The sequence below is a fragment of the Uloborus diversus genome, chromosome 4, assembly GCF_026930045.1.
Source record: "Uloborus diversus isolate 005 chromosome 4, Udiv.v.3.1, whole genome shotgun sequence".
Lineage (NCBI taxonomy): Eukaryota > Metazoa > Arthropoda > Arachnida > Araneae > Uloboridae > Uloborus > Uloborus diversus.
Genome location: NC_072734.1, coordinates 188937566 through 188951307, shown reverse-complemented (window position 1 = coordinate 188951307; position 13742 = coordinate 188937566).

The following is a 13742-nucleotide window of genomic DNA, read 5'->3' as shown; positions in this document are numbered from 1 at the left end:
GAGTAAAGTGGTCATAGTTAAAAATAGATGCAAAATCATTATAAACAACCTTAATATTTGTATGTTTCGGTTATTATTATGGTTACAAGTAGATGCACAAGCAAATGTGTGTATACACGAGTATATACGTGTCGTGTAAACATTAGTAAACACGTTCATATATGAGTAGATACATGTATGCATCAGGTACATGCATGCACGTGCCTACTCAAGTCTATACGTGTATACACGAGTATATAAGCATGTATACGTGGTTACCTACAGGAGTGTATACGTATCTACACAAGTATATACGTGTCACGTGTATGTACGGGTATATACGCGTGTAAACGAACATCATATGAGTGTATGCACTTGTATCTCGAGTATATACGTGCATAAATGAGTATATATGTGTACAGTAGACGTATACACGCATATATAAGTGTAGATACACACATATACGGGTATACACGAGTTAATTCGTGGATACATTCAGTGCGTGTTTTTACGTGTCTACTCACATTGTGAAGCACGAGTATACGTATGTATACGTGCAAACACGATTATATACCTGTATAGACGTATATACGTACATTTACGTGTATACACCAGTACATGTATGTATACACGAGTATACAAGCTTATATACATGTGTGCCTACAAAGTGAATCCAAGCTCTTGGGCAAAAATCTAAGGGGCGTGAGAGGGGAGGATAAGAAGCAAAGAATTATAAGGAACTTACTTTCGCTGACGCGCTACATGCACACAAAGCCAGAAACTGATGGATGCAAAACAAATCACAAATTTGTTACACAAAGACGATTTTACCCAAGATTTTAGTTTTTAAGAAATATTTAGAGCAGTTGTTAAAAGTTACGGCCTGTAGTAGCTCTAATACAAGCATCGCAACAAAGGCGCAGCGACTGATGAAAATTTTCAAAAGTCTCGTTATTGCAACAGTGAGTGCTTTGTGATTGCGACGCATGAATTACAGCTGCAGGCCGTGACTTTCATCAATCACTTTAAGATTTTCTTGAGACCTAAAATGTTGTGTGAAATTGTCTTTATGTAATAAATTTTTGACCAGTTTTGCATCCATCAGTTCTGGCTTTGCGTGCATGTAGAGCGCCAGTATTGTGTTTGCGACCATATGTTTCTTATGTGATTCTTGCTTCTTATCCTCCCCTCTGACACCTTTTAATAATTTGCCCCAAAGTTTAAACTCATCCTGTATACTTGTATATCATATGCTTGTATGTTAGTGTCTACTCGAGTACGTACGCGTATATACGTGTCTATCTGAGTATATAAGTGTTTATATATATACGAGTATAAGCGAGTGTATACGTGTATAGTCGAATGTACGAGTATATCTATATAGATTAAAAATACTTGCAGATACCCATATGCGTATTGGTGCATTTATGTGAATATGTCTATATACGTGCTTACACGAGTATATGCGTATGCATACGCATATACTCGTATATTTAACCCCATTTTCTGTAAAAGCAATACATATTAAGTGAAATTAGTATTTAATTTATAACTGCCTTATACTTAATGATTAAGTGACATTAGAAGAACAATACTTGTTAAGCCTAATATTATGACCACTTTACCCCATCTTACTTAAATTGTTCTAAAAAATTATCTAAAATAGATTCAGCTAACTGCTAATGAGTAAGAGTTCTTGAGACATGTAGGAAGCTTCCTATGCAGTCAAACTGTTCATAATTCTAACAAACAAAATTTCCCAATGAAGTTAAAGAGGTGTTTAAATTTAAAAACTTTTCATATTCACACAAAATATTTTTTCTTACCAAATAAAATTTTGCCAATTGTAAAATTTTGTACTCAAAATGTAATTTTTAACTGCCCTTCTCTATAATAACATTTTCACATTCATTCGAACATTTATTTCCAAGTTATAGCCATTTATTTGACGAATGACCACTTTACCCCATTGTCCACTTTCCCCCACCAGACCCTATTTTCTAGAAGATATTGTGATTCAAAGTGGCTATCAAAACAGTTCAATTGAAAAATAGCCGATTTTAAAAGCGCTATAGCTTAAGCTGGTGAGCTCGCATCTTCCTTTCGTTTATACCATTAGAAAGAACACACTTTTTCCTTTCAAAATAAGTTTTTTTTCGATGGTGTTCTTTCGAATAAGGATAAAAAAACGAGCTTGAAATTATGTCAGTCGTAACGAATTGCCATGTTCAATCTCAAATTACGGGACATTTTATAACACTGGAAACCTGAAATTTAAGGAGCTTAAAGTACTTTTGGTTATCAACACTTTCTAGTATTTTTGTGAGTTTGAGTTCATTAACTTTTGTGTAGCACGTATGCAAAGTCTTGACAAAACGCAGTAGAGAAACTTTTTCCTGGATTTTAGATTGTCATAAATTCTGAACAAAAATGATTCAAATGCTCGAACTTTGTAATTCTATTGTCAATATGCATGTTTTTAATGGGTTATAGTTGCGGAGCGTAAATATTGATTTTGTAAGAGATATTGGCATCCAAAGTGGCTATCAAAATAGTTCACATGAAGAATAGCCTGTTTTTAATGCCCTGCAGCTCAAGTTTGTCACCTTGCATCTTCCTTTCGTTGGTGCCATGAGAAAGAACATATTTTTTCCTATAAAAATAGATTTTATTTTAGATGGTGTTATTTCAAATATGCGGGAAAAAATGAGCCTGATATACTATTTGTCCTTAGCGAGAAAATTTCGTTCTTAAATAAATAAAGAATGCTGAATGCTGTGACAACCGACTTATAGGGATTTTGCAACTGTTATAAGTCAGAAATAGTTTTTTATTAATCATTTTAAAAGATACTTTGCAAATGAAATATGATAAAAAAAAAAAAAATTTCTTTCTAGTGTATTAGTCCGCTTCCTGAACAAAATACTTCTCTGATTCAAACATGTTTCATTTACAAAATAACTTTTTGAATGATTAATAAAAAACTATTTCTGACCTATAACAGTTGCAAAATCCCTATAAGTCGGTTGTCACGGCATTCACCATTCTTTATTTATTTAAGAACGAGATTTTCTCGCTAACGGCAAATAGTATATCAGGCTCATTTCTCCCGCTTATCTGAAAGAACACCATCGAAAAGAAAACCTATTTTTATAGGAAAAAATATGTTCTTTCTCATAGTACCAACGAAAGGAAGATGCAAGGTGACAAACTTGAGCTGCAGGGCATTAAAAACAGGCTATTTTTCATGTGAACTATTTTGATAGCCACTTTGGATGCCAATATCTCTTACAAAATCAATATTTACGCTCCGCAACTATAGCCCATTAAAAACATGCATATTGACAATAGAATTACAAAGTTCGAGCATTTGAATCATTTTTGTTCAGAATTTATGACAATCTAAAATCCAGGAAAAAGTTTCTCTACTGCGTTTTGTCAAGACTTTGCATACGTGCTACACAAAAGTTAATGAACTCAAACTCACAAAAATACTAGAAAGTGTTGATAACCAAAAGTACTTTAAGCTCCTAAAATTTCAGGTTTCCAGTGTTATAAAATGTCCCGTAACCTGAGATTGAACATGGCAATTCTTTACGACTGACATAATTTCAAGCTCGTTTTTTTATCCTTATCCCAAAGAACACCATCAAAGAAAAAACTTATTTTGAAAGGAAAAAGTGTGTTCATTCTAATGGTATAAACGAAAAGAAGATGGGAGGTGACAAACTTGAGCTATAGCGGTTTGAAAATAGGCTATTTTTCACTTGAGTGATTTTGATAGTCACTTAGAATCACAATATCTTCCAGAAAATACATATTTAAGCTCTATAACTGTAACCCATTAAAAACAAGCATTTTTACAATAGAATCACGCAGTAAGAGCTTTTGAATTATAATTGTTTAGATTTTATGACAACTTAAAATCCAGCAAAATTTTTTCCCATCGCGCTTTTTTACAAGTTCACGCGCATTCTACACAAAATCTAAAGAGCTCAAATTCACAAAAATACTTGAATATACTAACGGTCAACCATACTTTAAGCGCCTAAAATTTCAGGCTTCCAGTGTAATAAAATTTCCTGTAAAATTGGTGTAAACTTGGCAATTTGGCACAAAAAGCTGATCCGCCATCTTGGATCACATTTTTCGGAGATTTTAGATCCTCAAGATTTGGATCTAGGAAGCTGAAAATTTGCATAGATTAGTTTCAAAGGCATCTCTACTCCTCTATAAAATTTCATCCAAATCGGAGATGGTCGAGTGGGGACGATTTGAAAAATTAGGTCAGTTGACGTGGAATGACCTCTAATGTGATTTAGAAAGTTTCAGCTCAATTCGAATTATATCAACACATGCTTCAATGAGGATAAAATTGAGAAAAAACAGTGATTTTTTAAAAAATAGTAGTTTTTGCTCTCTAATACCAAAATGTTACTATCCTCACATATAGTATAATAGCGAATTCACTGATCGAGTAACGCTCTGAGGTTATTAACAATGAAACTCGCGCCGTAGCAAGATAATTTGATAACATTTTTTGGTAATGTTTGACATGCAGGGAAAGACTTTATTGTGACAAGGCTGAACTGGATCCAGCAACTTAACTGTTTTACTGGTGAGACTGTCATTTTAAGAGAATGGAGAAACGAAAAAATGGTCAAATATAAACGCTATCCCCTGGAGTTTAGGATTAATCCACTGCAGTTAGGGTCAAAATTTCAACGATCAAAATATCCCCAAACAGGCAATTGCTTCGTTCAAATGGAGAAGCAATTTTCATCTTGACGGGCGATTTTCTAGTCGAACCATAATGTCGACGGTTTATCATATAAGCAAAGCGTTTAATGTCTGAAGACTCATTTTACATTGAATTTCCCCCAAGAAGAAACTCCTCGTGGCGCATCCTGAACAACATAATCTACTGCATCCTTCAGTCGAGCTCCTCCAAGTCTTTTTGGTCGTTTGAGCATTGTATAAATAGAGATAGTCTGCAGAGAATCTATTCTCTATTAAGAAATTCATGCTTCCGCGATATTTTTGATATACTGGATTTCAGAACCATAATTTTGTAGTTAGCATCGAATGCCTTTAGCCCCCGGTTCAGGATCAAGTGGCCAGTCTGCGGATTTTCAAGATGCAGAAAATCGACAGCGCTCTTGTATGATATTACGAGATGTAAAAGATCCCTTGATTATTCGTTTGGCTTTGAATACTCTCAGCGAAGTCAAATTTCTAGTGCAATTTCACATCGCGAGAGTCCAGGTACTCAATGTCTGGTGGTTAACTGAACGTCAAAATTGATTGTGCAATTGACCTGCACGCCTTAATGGTGGTACATGAATGATTGGATGCCGCACTGGAGGAGTGCATTTGGTCAGCAAAAGGCTTAACTAAGGGCTAAGGCAGTCACATCGGAAAAAGTAATATTCTAGTTCATCTTGATTTTAAAGCTAAATTGATGCAATTGAGTAAAAACATACAAACCTGCGAATCAGAATTTTCACTCCTTGCTGCATAAGTTTTCAAAATGGCTCCAAGAGTTGAAATCAGAGTGGCTTTAATTTTCACATCATGTTCATTTTTCTCCGCAAAGGACTATCATAAAAGAAATAATTGAAATAAATAAATAAATAAATACTCATAAGATAAAGTACTTTTGTTACATTTTAATACATTAATATAAATATATACGCGCTACGATGAAGTATGAGTATGAATACTGCTGTAAAAAAAAACAAATTTGCTGAGGACAAATCTTATTAGAAAGAATCAGGCCTAAAACAAATAAAAAAAGGAGTTTTCTACTTTGATCTGATCACTTGTAGCAGTTTTTAAACTGCAAAAAAAAAGGGGGGGGGTGTTCATTTACAAAATGTTTATAGATGCAAACGTTAATTTATATCGTGTATATATATATATATATATATATATATATATATATATATATATATATATATATATATATATATATATATATATATATATATATATATAAATATAGTTTTTGATCTAAAAAAGACAACAACAACAAGACTTTTTTCAAATGCTTTGAAATTCATCTGCATGCTTTCTTAAGTCTTGATTTCTACTTCGCGTCTGACGCAATGGTTAATATTTCCTAGAATTTTTTTAACTTACTAAAAACTCATGCTTTCTTTAGGTGCGATTCTTACTACGCGTCTGACGCACAAGTTAACGTTACTTTTTAAACAACAAAGTTCATAATGAATGCTTTCTTAAGGTGCGATTCCTAGCACGAAGCATTTTCTATGACAAGCGTGCCCCCCCCCCAAAAAATAGCACAAAACAACCCCCCTAAGTATTTCAATGGCGCAGTCTGCGCCATGATCCCTTTAGGTGGGCACCCCTGCCTATGAATCATCAGTCGTAGGGTTAATGATGCACGGTTAGCTTCCCCTTCCATTTTCATATGCAGGCACGTAATTTTAAATTTTTCCAGGCGTGGGTGGGAGGCGAAGGGTGCATACTCAATCTTTACTAATAATAAGGCTGAAAGTCTCTCTGGATCTCTCTTTGTCTGGAGATCTGTCAGGATCTGCGCCTAAACCGTTCAGCCGATTTTCATGAAACTTGGCACATAATAAGTTTATAGCATGGGGGTGTGCACCTCGAAGCGATTTTTCGATAATTCAATTTTGTTCTATTTCTATTCCAATTTTAAGAGCATTTTACCGAGCAAATTATCATAACGTGGACGAGTAAATTACCAAATTATCATAACGTGGAACCGTAACATGGACGAGCAAATGAACATTGCAAATTGGCGAGAAATTCATCATCCAGTATTTGTAAATATACAGGCGAACCAAATGACCTTTTAACTTTTTGCTACGGGCAAATCCGCGTGGGTACCACTTGTACAATTATAAATCGGAAAACAAAACAAAACCAACGTATATGCAAAGGCATTATTTTTCAAAGTCAGAAGGTGGGAACTGACTCCGCCTAACCCCCTTAAATGACGGGCCTGTTCATATGCAAGAGGATCGTGATAGTGGAGAAACCCTAAATAAACTTTCTACATCAGGTGTAGAGCCCCAGTAAACTTCGCAGGTTCAGTACTGAAAGAATAACACTGAAACAAATATGATACATTAGCAGTTCCAATATTTCAGGCTATTAACACACATTTGTTTGCGTAGTAAAGTTATACAATCAATATAAATGCTTACGACCAAACGGCACGACTTTGAGGGTCACGGATTTGGACAAAATTCTAGTTCTAGGTTCATTCCCACTAGATATGAGCCCAGGCAAAGCCGTTTGACTGCATAGGCCCTAGTTTGGTTGCAACATGGGTTCAAAGTTGCTAATTTGGCCCCCGAAATGCAATGACGTTTCCACTGGAATTTCAGACTTCGACATTATGTTCGATATCTCAACACCTTTGGCATCTTTTGTTTGTAAATTGAGTATACTGCCGTGCTAAGCACAGATGTGGTATCTGCAGTAGAGCTCAAAATGAGATATTGACGATTAAAGTTTTACAACTCGTTTCTTTGATTTATGACTTAATTAAATGCTCAACTTGCGGTAGTTGTTTCGTAAATAACTTATCTAAAATCCGTAAGAGAGTATTTTTTGTAAAAAGCTCAATTTAAAATTAATAAATGTAGTTACGATGAATTTTCTTTTCAAAACCTTTTCATATACTAAGCTATTTTCACCGTAAGTGACAATTACTAGGCGTTTTTAGGGGTATCTGCACAGATACGACGAAAATAGCTTAGTAAAACGTTCTCAAAGTATCATTAAATAATACTAAAAACATCTGCTTTCTTTGGACTTAGCTGTTTCGCTTTATTTTGTTAATACAAATCTAACAGAATCTGCCTTCTGAAAGATACCATTTTCAAAACTCTGGACACTGTAATCCATACCAATTTTCTGTTTTTTATATTCAAAGAACGTGTTTTTTATAATGTTTAATTTTCTAGATTCATTTTTACCGAGCATGAAGATAATTTTGACAGCAGACGATACTTAAATAAAAATATTACTGGTCGTAGAATGAAATGCGGTTTGTTTGCCTGAAAGAATTAGATATGAATATTTTACATGCATTTCATTTTTAGAATTGCATTTTAAATAAACATTTAAATAGAAAAAGCTGAATATTTACCTTAAGAATTAGGCAAAGTTGTATTAGTTTTTATTATCAACCTGTATCAACTATGCAACGGTAAACTAATTTTAATATTCTGTGTTACAATAAACTTCTACATTATTAAATATGCTGCTTTACTAAGGTATAAAAGTCGTATCTACAAAAAATACTAAGGAAAAAAGTGGTAACTGCTCAGATACCACTTTAAAGGCTTAGTATTTGTCACTTACGTTCAAATTGCCTGAGCAAACTACACTAACTGTGCAGTTACGACTTTTTTCTTAAAGCTTTTTTTAATATTTCGCGTTCACAAATCGCCAAAAAACTTGACATTTAGGTAAATTAAATCACTAACGATCACCTGGTGACAATAACTCAATTTTGATAAAATGTGCAGATACCACATCTGTGCTTAGCACGGCAGTATAAGGGGGAACACGTATTTATTTATGGGATTTATCCATTTGAAAAGTCGAAACGATCTTGTATTCTTATTTGTGCCGTGTGCAATAAATCAGAGCTTTTTCTCCTCTCACATTTTTTGCTTATCAATGTGGAATATATTTGATAGCAGACGATAAATATCCAGTCAGAGAAAACGTTTTTACTAGCAAACGATAAATACTTTTTACTGGCAGCCGATCAATGCAAAACGAAAATAATTAGTTTCATTTGCAAACGATAAATATCTTGTAACTATGTTATTTTCGCATTCAAGTTATTGAAATTAAAAGTAGTAGCCAATTTAAATTTGAGAACCGGTTATTAAAAAATAGCATTCAACGTAATTAATTCAAAGGTAAGCATGCAGACTGCTCATACTGCGGTATAGTAGCAGAAAAGGAATAAAAAATGGTAATTTTAAAAGAAACTCCATTGCATTTCTGGATCCAAATTGTCAACTTTGGACCCCGTTGCAGCAGAACTGGGGCCTATGCAGTCAAACCGCTTTACCTGGGTTCATACCTAGTGAAAATTGACCTATATCTAGAATTTTGGCCAAATCCGTGACCCTCAAGGTCGTGCCGTTTGGTAGTAAGTTATCACGGGAAATTAATTCGATACAGTTGTATGGAAATATTGGAAGTAACATTTGTTATTAAGTGTAATTTAAGTAAAACTGATTATGTTTTGGAATTAATAAAGCAAAAGACGTGCTTTTTCCTTTTCGTCTAAATTTTCATATCGCATTCATATAAAAAATATTGGAATGGGCAATTATTTAAAAAATCTATACCATTTAACAGAATCGTTTCACAGGCCATGATATAAGGCCTGCAGCGTGAGAGAGCAAAAAGACTGAAGGTACCCATTTAGATGTAATTAGTAAATTGTTCATTGAAAAGCGTTATTTGAATGCATAATTGAGCTGAATTAAATTCAACAAGCACTGTTCTCTTCAGAAAGATTGCAAGCTTATTAAGCGTTGTGTACTGTACTTTTGTCTTGTATTATTTTTTCAAGCGATTTTCTTTGCAATCGAATACATAACCAGGCCCCAAGGCACGTTATTCTTTTATTTGTCGTTGGGGGGTACATAATCAATATTGTACAACAGCAAAATGCATCGCAAATATGTTTCTAAAATCTTGGAAGGGGGTGATTGTCCTACCTCTCCCCTAGCTCCCACCCTGGTTAAAACTCGCCTAAATGATTGGATTTTAAGATGTTTTCATAAAGAAAATTTATCCTCATATATATAATAGCGAATACACTGATCAAGTAACGATGATGTCACCAACAATGAAACTCGCGCCATAGGATAATAATTTAATAACATTTTTTGGTATTGGTGTGACATGCTTTATTTTGAGAAGGCAGAACTGGTTCCGGTATTTTAACTGTTTTACTGTAGGGGCCATTCATTAATTACGTAAGGGTCCCGAGAGGGAGGGAGGGTTTAAAAAAATCTCTACATACCCTTACTTGAGGGGGGAGAGGGGTCAGACCCATTCTTACGTAATATTTTCCAATCCATTTTTAAGCACTTTTATTATACTTGGCCTGATTGTCACGAAAAAATCTGAGGCCTGATTTTGCTTATATCTCTGCAACTAGACCACTTCGGGACTTCGGGACTTCACTAAATGATTTGCTTAATCTTAAGGTATAACTTAGCGCTGAAAAATTAAAATTCTAAAATAAAATTATTATTTCAGCTAGGATGGAAAACAGCAAATTTCATGTAATTTCCTTATTAAATGCTTAAGTATAAAATCCCTTGTTACAAATTTTGTTGCCTTGCAACAGTAATGTTAAAAGCATTCATAATGAAAATTTTGAATCAAGGCTTCTCTGAAGCAAGGATGAAATTAGCAAGTATAAATCCTAGAGAGGAACGAGGATTAAATTTTAGTGCCAACTGCTTTAAGTTTTAGACACGTATATAGGTTTTTCCCCTTTCAGTACTGAGCATTTATATGAAAAAATAAGGTGAAGTTTCGTGAGGGCAACATTATCCTATTTCTGAAATACATTTACACTAAAAAGAATAAAATAACATAATTTTTTTAAAAGTACCAAGCACTTTTCATAATGCACTAAAAAAAACAAACTAACTTCATTGGGTCAGAAAGGACAATTTAAGAATTCCTGTAGTTTTCGAAAATGCCAAGAAAATGACGCCACAAACGAAGAAAAGTGCAGTTCTAGTCATTTCAAACCAAACTTTCCCAATAAGAAAATATACATGTTTCAACACTCAAAATTATGATTGAAAGCTAGGTAACGATTAGAAATTCTCTTCGTGATTTGAGCAGCACTTTTCTTCGTTAGTGATGTCATTTTCTTGGAATTTTCGAAAACTACAGGAATTCTTAAATTGTCCTTTCTGACCCAATGAAGTTAGTTTGTTCTTTTGAGTGCATTATGAAAAGTGCTTGGTACTTTTTAAAAAATTATGTTATTTATATTAGAAATCGTGAGGTCAAGTGCTTTGGCAAGGATCCTATTTCATTTGCTTCTGGAAGGTAAAAAACGTATTAGGATGAGCTGTTTTTTACTTGTTTTACAAAGAATGAATGGTCTAAAATATAATAAAATAATTGCACTGTATGGCATGCCTATTTTTAACTAGTAGCGCATCATATACAAAAAAATATTTGTCGAAAAAACGGTCAGTCTAGATTCCATTTAGTAAATATTTCTTTGCTCAAAAATGTTTAAAAAAAATTATAATAATGAATTTAATAACAATTTCAGTGATGTAAGATACATTATTTTATTATTTTGAAGAACGAAATGGAATCTTACGTAAGATGGGGGAAAATCTTTCATACCCTTAGATGGGGGGAGGGGGTCAAAAAATATCAAAACCATCCTTACGTAATTAATGAATGGCCCTTAAGTCCGGATAAGACAATCATTTTAGGAGAATGAAGAAACGAAAAAATGGTCAACAATGAACGCTATCTACGCGAGTATAGGGTTAAAATGCCAACTATTGAACTATCACCAAACAGGCAATTGCTTCGCTCAAGCGTAGAAGTAATTTTCTTCCGTCATATCTTGACGGACGATTATCTAGCTTAAAATAAATTTCATCAAGTTTAAGCGTAATGTTCCTTTTTAGTATTGATCCTTGTCTCAAAACGGTTTTTTCACAACGTCGATGTTCTTTTACGTGTGTACCTTTGTAGTTCTAAGATTTAAACGATTTCCAACTTCGCGCCAGGCACTAGTTCAGCCAGAATTTACCTTCTGGGTTCTGGGGAGGGGAAGGAGTATTCTGTCATAATCATCCTTTCATGAAAGTTAACTACAACATTAGGATTGGTAGTACAGTAAAATCCTGTTATAATGAACTTCAAGGGACCACAAATTTCAGTCGTTGTAACGGGAATTTCGTGGTAATGGAATTCAAGAAATGTAGTTCAAATCAAATCGGGACTGAAAATGTATTTCGTTGAAACTGATATTTCGTTGTATTGGTATTCGTTGTAACGGAATTTCAGTGTATTTGTTAAAGCTGAAGGCACTGGGAGGATGGGGCGTGACTCTTAAAACCCCCTTGTGGCGATCCTAGGGGTTTTTTCTTTCATAGATGGCATTTTCAGTTTTCTGTGTAAACGCCGCTTGCATACCTTTAGATAATGTACTAAAGAGGGGGGGGGGGGGCTTCAAGAGATATGGGTCAAAATAAAAACATTTTTATGCGTAAAACTTGAATCTTTTTTTTTCCACAAATTTTCTTTGTCGGTGCAAGACTTTTTCTACACCCTGTATATCAGTTTAGTGGGAGGGAATATCTTGAATAAAATGCAAGGAAATGTAAAATGGAGAAATAAAATACGTTTTCTACCAACCCTTATCCAACAAGCAAAACAGCACTGTTTTGACATTCAAAGACTGCAATTTTGGTCCTTAGCATGAACTCATCAATCAGGGATAGTCAGTAACCGAGTTGAAGGCAGACTTTCCGACTTATTACCTTATCCAACGCGTTTTTCTCTCACTTCGGGGCCATCCCGGCCCGAATTGTCACGGATGAATATTGAAAAATCTTTCTGAAAATTAATTTTTTTTTCACGTCACTCAACTTTCGGATTTATTAATGGTCAAAATTTATAATTTTCTTGTTTTCCAAAACTAATAAAATGGGAATTGCATAAAGATCGTTGGATCAAATGATGTAGTGGGCTCATCAGTCAAGAATAGTCAGAAACCGAGCTGAAGGCAGATGTCACCTCATCCAACACTTTCTCCTCTCATGTCGAAATGGAACAGGTCCCAATTATCAAGGATGAACACTGCAAAATGTGTCTCAAAAGATTCTTTTTTTCTTTTTTTTTTTTTTGTATCACTCTACTTTCAGATTTATTGTCTGTTTTTATCATTCATTGTTCTTCAAACGTGATAAAATGGGAATTAAAAAGCTTTGGCTCTAGTGCTGTAGTGGCGCCATCTAGCAATGAAAGTTGAGACTAATGACGTTTATAGCGTAGCCTACGTTTTAACTCTTGTTTTCAAAAAATTTTAGTATTTTGTTCACGGTCGAGGTTAGATAAAATTTACAAATGTATAAGAACTATGTTAATACATATTAATTTCACCTATCATATTTCCGCATTTCTAAGCTTATTCCGAATGATACAAATTGCTGAACTAGCTAACGGTTTTTAAATCCGCTGTCTTATTTACTGACAGGAACATAATTTTACTTACATCACCGCAAAAATAAAATCTACCAAAAAAATTAATTTGAACTTTGATATCTTGAATTCAAATTATGTTTTTCGCAAAAATAAAATCTACAAAAAAAATTAATTTGAACTTTGATATCTTGAATTCAAATTATGTTTTTCGCAATCACGAGTGTGTGTGTCTGTGTATGTAGGCGTGCGTGTTTGTGTGGAGGGGGGGGGGGGTATGTTTGTTTGTGTGTGGGGGTATGTGTATGTGTGTGTAGGCATGTGCGTTTGTGTGTGGGTAGTTGTGTGTTTGTGTGGGGGGGGTATGTTTATGTGTGGATAGTTGTGTGTATGTGTTTGTTAGTGTGCGTGTATGTGTGTGTGTAGGATATAGACACAACCTGGAGACTTTGCTCGCTGGAGGAGCAGCATCGTGAGGCGGCTGATCGACCGTGGTGCTGCAGAAGGAAGCGGGGGGGAAATAAAATCATAGGACATCAAAA